The following is an 11,447-nucleotide window of genomic DNA, read 5'->3' as shown; positions in this document are numbered from 1 at the left end:
GTTTCCTGCGAACCGAAAGCGAAACTCAACCGAGGCTTCGCCTCAAGGGCCCAGCGTTTCGCCCCGGCGCACCGAGCAAGTGCAGCTGAAGCTGGTTTCGCGTTTAAACGTGCGCGCACTTTGCATTACATGCCCTTTCCCAGCGGCTCCTACGCTAAGCACTTCTTTTGACATTTGAAGATCCTCGTAGTAATTAGGGGGCGTCTTACAATCGTTTGGCATTTCGTAGTACACGTGGCAGCATGTTTTTCTTTTTTAAAGACATCATTTCTTAAATTGGGTATCTTAAAACCGATGGCTTGTAGATTCGATGAAATACGGCGCATGGGTACCAAGCCGTTATCCTATCTTTCTGCTCGGAGGGGAGGACCCGCTGTGACGCAGAGCAGTTGGGGAAAAGAAAGTGAACTGCCTTTTGCTGCTTAGAACCTAACTAACATACACTGGATCCCAGAGAAATGCCAGGCTCGCTTCTAAACTCTAAACCTGATTCAATCTGTGCAGCAGTGTCCTGATGTAGCCCTATTTTTATCCCAGTCCTATAGGAGGGAATATTAAGTTTCAAAGAGGTTAAGTGACCTGCCCAAAGTCACGAGATCACAAGCGGTCGAGCCAGGATTCCAGAGGGGTCTTAACCCCCCACTGCCACCACCTTGACTTTAATTGCACCCCTTCATGTGAAATGCCAGTTCTGTGAAGTCAGGGGCTCACCGCGTGTGCATGCAGATAGGTTAAGGTTCAAAGAGGGATGGACAACTTGCACACGTGAAACTCTTGTTACCTCTTTAGAACGCACTTCACGTGTTTAGACCCATGGCGTGGCAGCAGAAGGGTTGTCTGCCAGGGGCCTCAGACACCCTGCTGGACAGTGGTAGATTTGTGCAGGGAAGCAGAATGGAATCTCCTCACAAATGTTCAGCCTTTCGGAAAGCCATCCGTTGGCCAGGTGTGAGGGTGAGAGGCTTCAGAAACCCAAAGCTGCCGGGGCCTCACTGAGGCTGCAGCAGGTCTGCAGTGAGGTATCCTGTTCACACTGTCCTGGTGTGAAGATATACGTAGCATAACGTGTCTGTTAGAAGCTTGAACAAGGCACATGTATCCATGCTGCATATACCTGTCGGTGTGCATGAATCACGTATACCCTGCACATAAGCTAAAGCTCCCCTTCCCCGCTGTCGGAATGGAAAGCAGGAGAGAGCACTGCAGGGCACGTCCTCTCCAGACTGGGGGTGAGTGTACGCAGCCCGTGCTTACACAGGTGCAGTGACTGCAGAGCAATCCATATAACCAATATCACCCATCAGTAAACGGGAGCCTCAGGCCCCTGAGGCGAGGGCATGGGGAGAGGGTGTTGTAAATTAGGTATAATTTCTAAGTACTTTAAGTCAGTAGAATTCTAGGGAACAGTTGTATCTGCCTTCAGTGATTCTTAGCAGATGCTACTTGTAGTCAATCAGTTCATTCTATTTGAATCTTGGTAACGCAGTGGAGCAAAGGAATTGGCATTGCTGCCCGGGTGTAGCACGGTCAGGGTCAGTCTCGGGGCTGGAGACCGGACTACACAATGTAAGAATCCATAACAATTATTATGAGGCCTGAGCAAGGGTGTTGGCCCCCAAGTAGGGTGAGAAGGATAATTGGAACCAGATTTGTCACCATCAGAGAGGCCGATGGGGGAATGAACCCTACTGTGTTGAACTGGAATGGGAGTTTCAGAACATTTAGAGAGAGAGGCAGAGAAACAAACAGAGCGGTAACCGTGTGTATGCATAACTGTGTCCCCAACTCTGTCCACTGAGACGGCCTGGACCCGTGACACCCTGATAGCACTGTGCCCATCGAGCGCCCAGATTTTGGCTTCTAATTGCCATTCTCTAGTTACGGGAGCCAGAGCGCTTAGAGAAATTGTTGTTTTCAGGGTTAAGTACAAGATGAGCCTAGGATGCCTTGTTCTGTCAGAAAGTAAGAAAATGCTCAAAGAATGATGAGGACGTGTCAAAAGGACATGGAAGCCAGCTGGAAGGCACTCCCATTGGCCCAACCTAGAACAATCTGAGCATCAAAATAAGTGACAAAACAGACAGATTATAACTCACTAGATAAAATAGGAACTCACTGTCCACACCAATAAAAATAGTTGAATAAGCTCCAAGTTTCATGAGGAACAGAATATTTACACAGTTTTAAAACACTTTGCCACCAAACACATACTATTAATTACTAATATTATGCACAAGTAATATTACATTATACTTACAATTAATGTAAATGTTAATTACAAACGGGAAAAGAAGTACTTTCACTGGACACCATCAGTGATGGGAAATGGAGTTACGTGCCATCTGTTAGGATGAAATTGGAGGCACACAGCATCACTTCTGAGATGCTCCTGTAGAAATACACAACCTGAATCCATCCAGAGGAAGCACCTGACTAACCCAAACTGAGGAACATTCTACAGAACAGCTGGCCTGTAATCGTCAAAAGTGTCAAGGTCATAAAAATCTTTTTTAAAAGGCTTGAGAAACTATTCCAGACCAAAGAGATAATTACAAGCAGATGCAACAGGAGAGACTGAACGGGATCCTTTTGCGATAAAGTACAATATTGGGTCAGCTGGTATAACCCGAATGGGGTCAGAGGACTAGGTAGCCGCAGCCTCACACGGAGGCATTAGGAGAAATGAAGCGCCGTGCGGAAACTTACTCTCAAATAGTTCAAGGAAAACAAGGTTTGTACTTTTCTGTAAGTTCAGCACTGTTTCAACATTTTTTAACGTAAAAAAGTAATATGGGTTGGTGTTTTTTTCTGAAGTCTATTAAAAAGATTGTGCTCTTGGAGAGCATTAGTTGAAAGATTTCTGAAAACCTTGTCAGAAAGAGTTCAAATTGAAACTGCATAACACCTGTTTCAAAAGAAAGTTTGGGCCCCGAGTAGTTCACGCAGTATTTCTGCCTATTTAGGAATTTTTTTGGGTGGTGGGGGACCGCGCCCCGCAGCATGTGGGATCTTCCCCGACCAGGGATGGAACCCGGGCCCCCTGCACTGGGAGTGCGGAGTCTTAACCACTGGACCACCAGGGAAGTCCTGAGATATTTTTAGTGTCACTGAAATTCTCAGCAGCTGGATTTCTTTCTCTTTATCCTTTTTTTTTTTTAATTGGATGTATGAGGCAAGAAGCCACACCTTCTGCCTCTCTTGAAAATTCTGCCTAAAAACTTGCTCACGGAAGAAGGCGCTTGACGGCTTTATGGGATAACCTAGTTCTCCTTCATGGTGGAAGCTGCTTTAGAGAAGTTATGTGTCCAAGGTGAGGAGCAATTTATAGAACCTGACACTAATTTTTGCTCTACGAAAAGGGAAAGTGGTGTTTTAAGAAAAAGAAAAGGAAAACAATGACTAATAAAGTTCACTTCTCTGCAAACAGGTGGCTCTGTGTGACCTGTCCGCCTCTTCCCTCTGCACGACTCCTGCCCATTTTCCTCTCTGCATTTTGTCAAGATATGCCTTTTTGTTTTAAATTTTACTTTATTTTGTAGGGTTCCAAAAACAACTAATAAATTTGCCTTTAAGGTGTGTAGATCGAACCTCCCCCACAGGATTCATCTGGGTGAACAGACTCCTGAGAAGGAGGGCTGGGAGCAAACGGAGCAAACAGGTCTCAGGGCAGCACCGAAACAGCCTGTGGCTTGGCGTTCCTTACCATCCCTGGTCATTCTCTGTCCTCTAGTGATTTGTTGCCTTAATGGAGAACTCTTTTTAAATTAAATAGTTTATTTTGGGACTTCCCTGGTGGCGCAGTAGTTAAGAATCCACCTGCCAACACAGGGGACCGGGGTTCGAGCCCTGGTCTGGGAAGATCCCACATGCCGCGGAGCAACTAAGCCCGTGTGCCACAACTACTGAAGCCTGCGCACCTAGAGCCTGTGAGCCACAACTGCTGAGCCCTCGCACCACAACTACTGAAGCCGGTGCACCTAGAGCCCATGCTCCGCAACAAGAGAAGCCACCGCAATGAGAAGCCCGTGCACCGCAATGAAGAGTAGCCCCTGCTTGCCACAACTAGAGAAAGGCCGTGCACAGCAACGAAGACCCGACACAACCAAATAAGTAAATAAATAAATTTATATAAATAAATAAATAGTTTATTTTGGAAAATAAATTTTAGGGATTTCCCTGGTGGCACAATGGCTAAGACTCCACGCTCCCAATGCTGGGGGCCTGGGTTCCATCCCTGATCAGGGAGCTAGATCCCACATGCACGCTGCAACTAAGAGTTTGCATGCTGCAGCTAAGGAGCTGAGAGCTGCAACTAAGACCTGGGGCAACCAAGTAAATAAGTAAATACATAAAATATTTTTTAAAAAATGTAACCGTACAGAAAGGTTACAGAACTATCCCAGTGATGCCATATACTCTTCACTCGTTATTAACATTTTGGCACACTTTATTACTTTTCTCTCTTATACACACCCACACACCCTATATTGATATATATTAAATCAGCTTTTTTGTTTTTTGTTTTTGCTGGGCTATTTGAGAGGAAATAGCAATCAAGACTCGTCAGCCCCAAATAATCTAATATACCTGCTAGGGCCAAAAACATGTTCTTATATAACTCCAGTGTAATTATTATCAAGTTCAGGGAATTTAACACTAATACAATATTACTGATATTTTCTAACATATACAGTCAATATTCAAACTTTGCCAGTTATCCCAGTATTGTCCTTTATATCAACTCCTTTTTCCGATACAGAATCTAAGCCATAATCTCATTCATTTAGATTTTTTGTTATTAAACTTCTTATTCTGCGATAATTGTAAGAAACAATGCAGAGAGATTCGAATTTTCCCATCTTGTAGAACTGTGGCACACATCACAACCAGGATATTGACGCCAACGCAGCCAACATCAATACAGAACATTTCCATAGACTCAAGAATCCCGGGACTTCCCTGGCGGTCCAGTGGTTAAGAATCGCCTTCCAATGCAGGGGACGCCAGTTCGATCCCTGGTCAGGGAACGAACATCCCACGTACCACGGGGCAGCTAAGCCTGCGTGCCGCAACTAGAGAGAAGCCCACGCACCACAGCAAAATATCCCACGTGCTGCAACTAAGACCCAACGCAGCAAGAAAGAAAGAGAGAACGAGAGAAAGGAAGAAAAGAAAGAATCTCGCAGGTTGCCCTTCATAGACACACCTACCTCCTTCCTGCCCATCCCCCTCCTTCACCTCTGGCAACCACTAATCTGTTCTCCATTTGTATAACTTTGTCATTTCAAAAATGTTATATAGGGAGACTTCCCTGGTCGCACAGTGGTTAAGAATCCGCCTGCCAATGCAGGGGACATGGGTTCAAGCCCTGGTCCAGGAATATCCCACACGCCACGGAGCAACTAAGCCCGTGTGCCACAACTATTGAGCCTGTGTTCTAGAGCCCGTGAGCCGCAACTACTGAAGCCTGCACGCCTAGAACCTGTGCTCCACAACAAGAGAAGCCCCCTCAATGAGAAGCCTGCGCACCGCAACAAAGGATAGCCCCCGCTCAGCACAACTAGAGAAAGCCTGCGCTCAGCCACGAAGACCCAATGCAGCCAAAAATAAAAAATAAATAAATTAAAAAAAACATTGTATAGGGGAATTCCCTGGCGGTCCAGTGGTTAGGACTCCATGCTTCCACTGCAGGGGTCACTGGTTTGGTCCCTGATGGAGGAACTAAGATGCCACATGCAGTGGGCTATGGCCAAAAAAAAAGTTATACAAATGGAATGACACAGTATGTAGCCTTTGGGGACTGGCTTTTTTTCACTCAGTTTAGCTCTCTAGAAATCCATCCAGGTTGTTGAGTGTATCAAGAGTTTGCTCCTTTTTATTTTCATGGACCACAGTTTGTTTATCCATTCATCTGTTGAAGAATATCTGGGTTATTTCCAGTTTTTGTCTATTACAAATAAAGCTGCTATTAATAATCATATGTGACTTTTTTGCATGGACATAAGCTTTTCTTTTTCTGGCATAGTTGCCCAGGAGAGCAATTTCTAGGTGGTAGGATGGTGTATGCTTAATTTTTTAAGAAATTGTCAAATTCTCTTCCGGAGTGGCTATACCATTTCACACCCCCACCAGCAGTCTGTAAGTGATCCAATTTCCCTGCATCTCTGCCAGGATTTAGTGTTATCAGTGTTTTTCATTTTAGCCATTCTGATGGGTCTATAGTAATAGCTCATTGGGGTTTTTCATCTAGTTTTAATGTCTCTTCAGTTTCCTTTCCTCTGGGGTTGACCTTTTACTGTCCTACATGACACTGGCATTTTTTAAAAGTACAGGCCTCTTGTTTTCCGGAATGTTCCTTAATTTGGGTTTGCTGGCTTTTTTCCTACTAATATGATTCAGGTTCCACGTGACTGACAGCAGTGCTGTGTACATGACGTGTCCTCTGTGCCTTAAGTCAGGAGCCACCCGATGGCCATTTGTCTTGTTTTTGGCGATGATAGCTTCCATCACTTGATTAAGACGGTGTCCACCAGATTTCTCCGCTATAAAGGTAATCTCCCCGCCTTTAATTAACGAGTAATCTGACAACAGACACTTCGAGAATGTGTAAATATTCTTTAACCCATGAGAACTCTAAAACCTTTGCACATGAACTCCGTCCAAACCTCTGAACAAAGAGACTTGATTTAAAAAAAAAAAAAGGGTAGAAGTGGGGGGAAAAAAAAACAGAGAATTGACCAAACTTTAACACAGCTTCTAGCAGCAAAGCCACATCCTTGGGACACCCAGCCCTCTCTTGAGTTTCTGTCTGGAAAAGCCTCAGGGCTGTCAAAATAATTTACTGTTTGTTCTGATACCGGATGGTAGGCCCCGACCTCCATTTCTCAGAGCATTTACTCAAAAGGGCTCACAATTGTGAATCCTTTCTCTGTCCCTCCAAGATGTATTTGTATCTCCTTCAGCTCAGAAGCGTCTTTCTCATATACCTGAAAGCCATTCCTTTGCGATGCGGGCCTCTGTCCCCGGTCTCTGTGGCAACAGAGCCCTCCCTTGGAGCACAGCCAGCAGCAGACACGGCTGGCCTGGTCACACTTACACTGACCAACCCTCTGTGACTTCTCATTTGAGCCCCCTCCCTACACCCTCATTCTCCCCTTGAAACACCCAGTCACCTCTGTGCCAATCAGAAGGGAGTTCAGCTCTTTCCCCTACTGTCAGCAGTTACTGAATAAGATCTGTTTTCACCTCTTAAACTAATAGCCGGCTTTGTTTATCTTTGATACCCAAGAACCTTCCCCTAGTGATTCTGTCATGCTTCTCCTTTATTAGTCGGCGTTCTACTAGAAAGAAGACCTTTCTCTTCTCCCCCTCCGCTCTGCTTCTTTGTTCCTTCATATTATACTCAATGTGTGCTGCTTTTATTAACTGTGGTGCTCAGTTGGCCAGTAGGAGCTCTGTCAGACTGGCTCCTGTGTCTTTATGACATGTTTTCCATCATTTTTTGAGCACTTCTTTACCTTCTGGCACAAGATGTTCCAGGTTCATCTTGTACTTTTCCTGATTCAGCCCTGAAATCAGCCAGTTCTCCAATGAGTCATAATTCCTTTTAGAGGGGAATGGTATTTAGAAACCAAGATACAAGCACTAGATGTTCTCATTGCTATGGGGTGTCATTGCTGCTAGGTCCTTTCAATGGCAGAGCTAAAAAATAAAAACCAAAGAAGCAAACATGAGGGACTTCCCTGGTGGTCCAGTGGATAAGAATCCGCCTTGCAATGCAGGGGACGCAGGTTCAATCCCTGGTCGGGGAACTAAGATCCCACGTGCCACGGGGCAACTAGGCCCACTCACCACAACTAGAGAGCCCAAGTGCCACAACTACTGAGCCCATGCGCTCTGGAGCCGGCACACCACAACTAGAGAAGCCTGTGATCTGCAACTAGAGAAGCCTGCACGCCACAACTAGAGAGAAGCCCGCACACTGCAACGAAGAGCCCACGCGCTGCAACGAAGACCCAGTGCAGCCAAAATTTAAAAAAAAAAAAAAAGAAGCAAACAGGAGTTCATACTGAAGACTCCAATTTACAATATGATCCACTATCACAGGGCTGTTCTTTGCTCTATCCCATTCCATAATTGTATATTCCTTCTTCCACAGTGAGAACTCTGGTTCCCATTAGCATGAATCTGTTTCTTTCTTTGCTCAATCTGAGAACACATACACCGTAGTTTGAGAATAGCTACACTACCTACCAACAGCAAACTTACTAAGTTCAAGATATTTTTTTCCATTCTTTATATCTTTACACAGAAGATATATAGTCAAAATACTGTGTTCAATACTGTGGATTTTATTTTTCTTCTATGCGGTTATGGTGCCCATTTGATATACAGTTCAATGTATTTGTTTCTGGTGATGTAGTTTCAGGATGCCATGGGTATCCCAGGTGTCTCTGCTATGGATAAGAGTACAGGAAAATAGATCAAGATTACCATCAAAAAATGACAAGGGCCATTTGAGCAAAGAACACATTGAGCTTATGGTCCAAAAGCTAAGAAGTACAAAGCTGAATATGAGAAGCAGAGGAGCAGATGGCTTCCAGAAATCCACTTGAGTTCTGTGCATTCAACATGAAAGCAAAGGTTGAAGATGAGAGACTCAAAGGCAAGATCAAAGATGAGGACAAACAGAAGATTCTTGACAAGTATAATGAAATCATCAACTGGCTTGATAAGAATCTGACTGCAGAAAAGGAAGAACTTGAACTTCGGCAGAAAGAGCTGGAGAAAATTTGCAAGCTCATCGTTATCGAGTTGTAGCAGAGTGTGAGAGGAAGCCCTGGGGCTTCCCGGGTGACGGAGCTCCTCTTCCGGGCCCACCTTTGAAGATGTAAGTGAAGCCAACCTGAGCATAGATAATTCAGCCCTGTTCCACGGTAAAAAAAAAAAAAAAAAAAAAATTGAAGGAGCCAAATTCACAACAAATCCAGTGACAGTCTTAAGGTTGAGCTATTGAGTAATTCAATACTGCACTGAATTACTGGCTTTCTCATTACGTAGGGAATATGTGCACAGGGAAAGGAAATAACATTGCATTTTATTAACATGTTGTAAAATGCAATGCATTAAATAAAATCTGTATTTACAATCAGTGCCCAAAAAAGCTTATTAAAAAAGAAAAAATTGTTTGGTCATGCCATAGTTTCAAAAGGAAAAAATCGCTGGGTGAGCTCAACAGAAGAGAGATGACAGGAGAAAGAATCAGTGAATTTGAGGATTGAACAATTGAAATTATCTAATATTAACAACAGAGAGAAAATAGACTGAAAAATGTTAGCAGAGCCTCAGTGGCCTGTGGTACTATTATGGAAGATCTAACATTCACTGAGCTCCAAAGAAGAGAAGAAAGTGTGAGGCTGAAAACTATTCAGATATGACAAGCTGAAAATTTCCCAAATTTGGCAAAAGACATAAATCTGCAGATTTAAGAAACTGGGTGGACTCCCTAGATAAGGCCACAGAAATCCACATCAATATACATTGTAGGACTTACCAGGTGGTGCAGTGATTAAGAATCGCCTGCCAACGCAGGGGACATGGGTTCTATCCCTGGTCCAGGAAGATCCCACATGCCACAGAGCAACAAAGACCATGCGCCACAACTACTGAGCCGGCGCTACAGAGCCCGCAAGGCACAACTACTGAGCCCGTGAGCCACAATTACTGAGCCCATGTGCTGCAACTACTGAAGCCTGCGCGCTGAGAGCCTGTGCTCTGCAACAAGAGAAGCCACCGCAGTGAGAAGCCCGTGCAACGCAACGAAGAGAAGCCCCTGCTCGCCGTAACTAAAGAGAAAGCCCACGTACAGCAACGAAGACCCAACGCAGCCAAAAAATAAACAAATAAATAGATAAAATAAAATTACTTAAAAAAATAGACTGATGGAATTCCTAATAACTGAACCACGGTTGAATTCCTGGAATAAATCCTTCTTGGTTGTGCTATATTTCTTAACGTGGTATGGACTCTGCTGACATTTTACTAATGTTTTTTGCATTGGCATTAATATAAATCTTGGGGTTTGGGGATTTTTTTTGTTTTGTTTTTCGGGATGTTTCTTGGCCACACCACACGTCACGTGGGATCTTAGTTCCCCAACCAGCGATGGAACCTGTGCCCCCTGCATTGGGAGTGCGGAGTCTTAACCGCTGGACCGCCAGGGAAGTCCCTGGCATTAATACAAAAGATCACTTCATGTGTTTTTATTTCTCCCCACTGCAAGATAATAGAACCTGCTTGGAGAGACAATGTCCTGTCTCACTAACCATGAGCCAAACAAACAGCCTTACATTTTAGACTCCAATGTCTAAGCCCCAAATACAATATGTAGAAGGTCACATAGGGAGTTTCATTTTGCATAGTCATGAAAAAAATGTGGATAAGTGACGACTCACCTTAGCTCTTGGGGGTTCTGTGTATATGGGAAGGAAGGATGAAATAAACTCTACAAAATTTAACGGTATCAGTATTGATATCCTCCCATCTTGCCCCACTCACTCTCTCACCTTCATCCCTAAAGTGGTCGACATCATAAATTTGTCACAAGACCTAAAAATAAAAAACTAATTATAGCACTGGGTTTTTTTTTGTTTTTTAATGTAGACAGTTTAGACTGAGAACTTAAAAAGGGAAGTTTTGGGGAATTCCTTGGTGGTCCAGTGGTTAGGACTCTGCTTGCACTGCAGGGAGCATGACTTCGATCCCTGGTCAGGGAACTACGATCCCTCATGCTGCACAGCGTGGCCAAAAAAACTTTTTTTAAAGGGAAGTTTCTGATTCCTTTAGTAGACTGGCATTGTAATAGGAAAGACAATTGCATGGCGTTGATCCAGTGACCCTTAAAAATTCAGGATGGTGGGGTTAGTGGCAATTTTGTATTAAAGTTAAATGCCAATCAAATCACTGATAGAATCAGCAGTTTGGAGAAAATAAATATATAAACATACTATCCTTTTCCTCAGTAGGTTCTTTTTGGAACCTAAGCTGTTTGCGCTCAAAGGCTGGAGATCTTTCCCTCTTGCTGAGCAGGACCCAGACTGCAAACACTGGGGTGAGGAGTACATATGAATATGCATGTGGATTTCACTAGATACTATGTTAACTACGGGTTCTCCTAATTCCTGGGGTAAAATAGTAAAAAGTAAAAAAGACTTTTTTTTTTTATCGGTAGAAATTACTTAGGAATCCTTCAGAGATGGCATTAGGATTCAAGAAACTGGATAACCCAGGCTAAAGCCCAGTGAGCTAAACAAGCTGCCCACCACGGGCCGTGGCCCAATTCTGGCACCTGCCAAACTTACTTTACCGTCTTAAGAAGTCTCTAGCCAATCCCGTGCTGGAGAATTATGAAGCTGCCTTTTCTTGGGGGAAGATAGAGAATCATCCAC

Source organism: Phocoena sinus, chromosome 10, assembly GCF_008692025.1.
Source record: "Phocoena sinus isolate mPhoSin1 chromosome 10, mPhoSin1.pri, whole genome shotgun sequence".
Lineage (NCBI taxonomy): Eukaryota > Metazoa > Chordata > Mammalia > Artiodactyla > Phocoenidae > Phocoena > Phocoena sinus.
The sequence above is the reverse complement of the archived record's forward strand: the minus strand, read 5'-3'. Positions refer to the sequence as shown.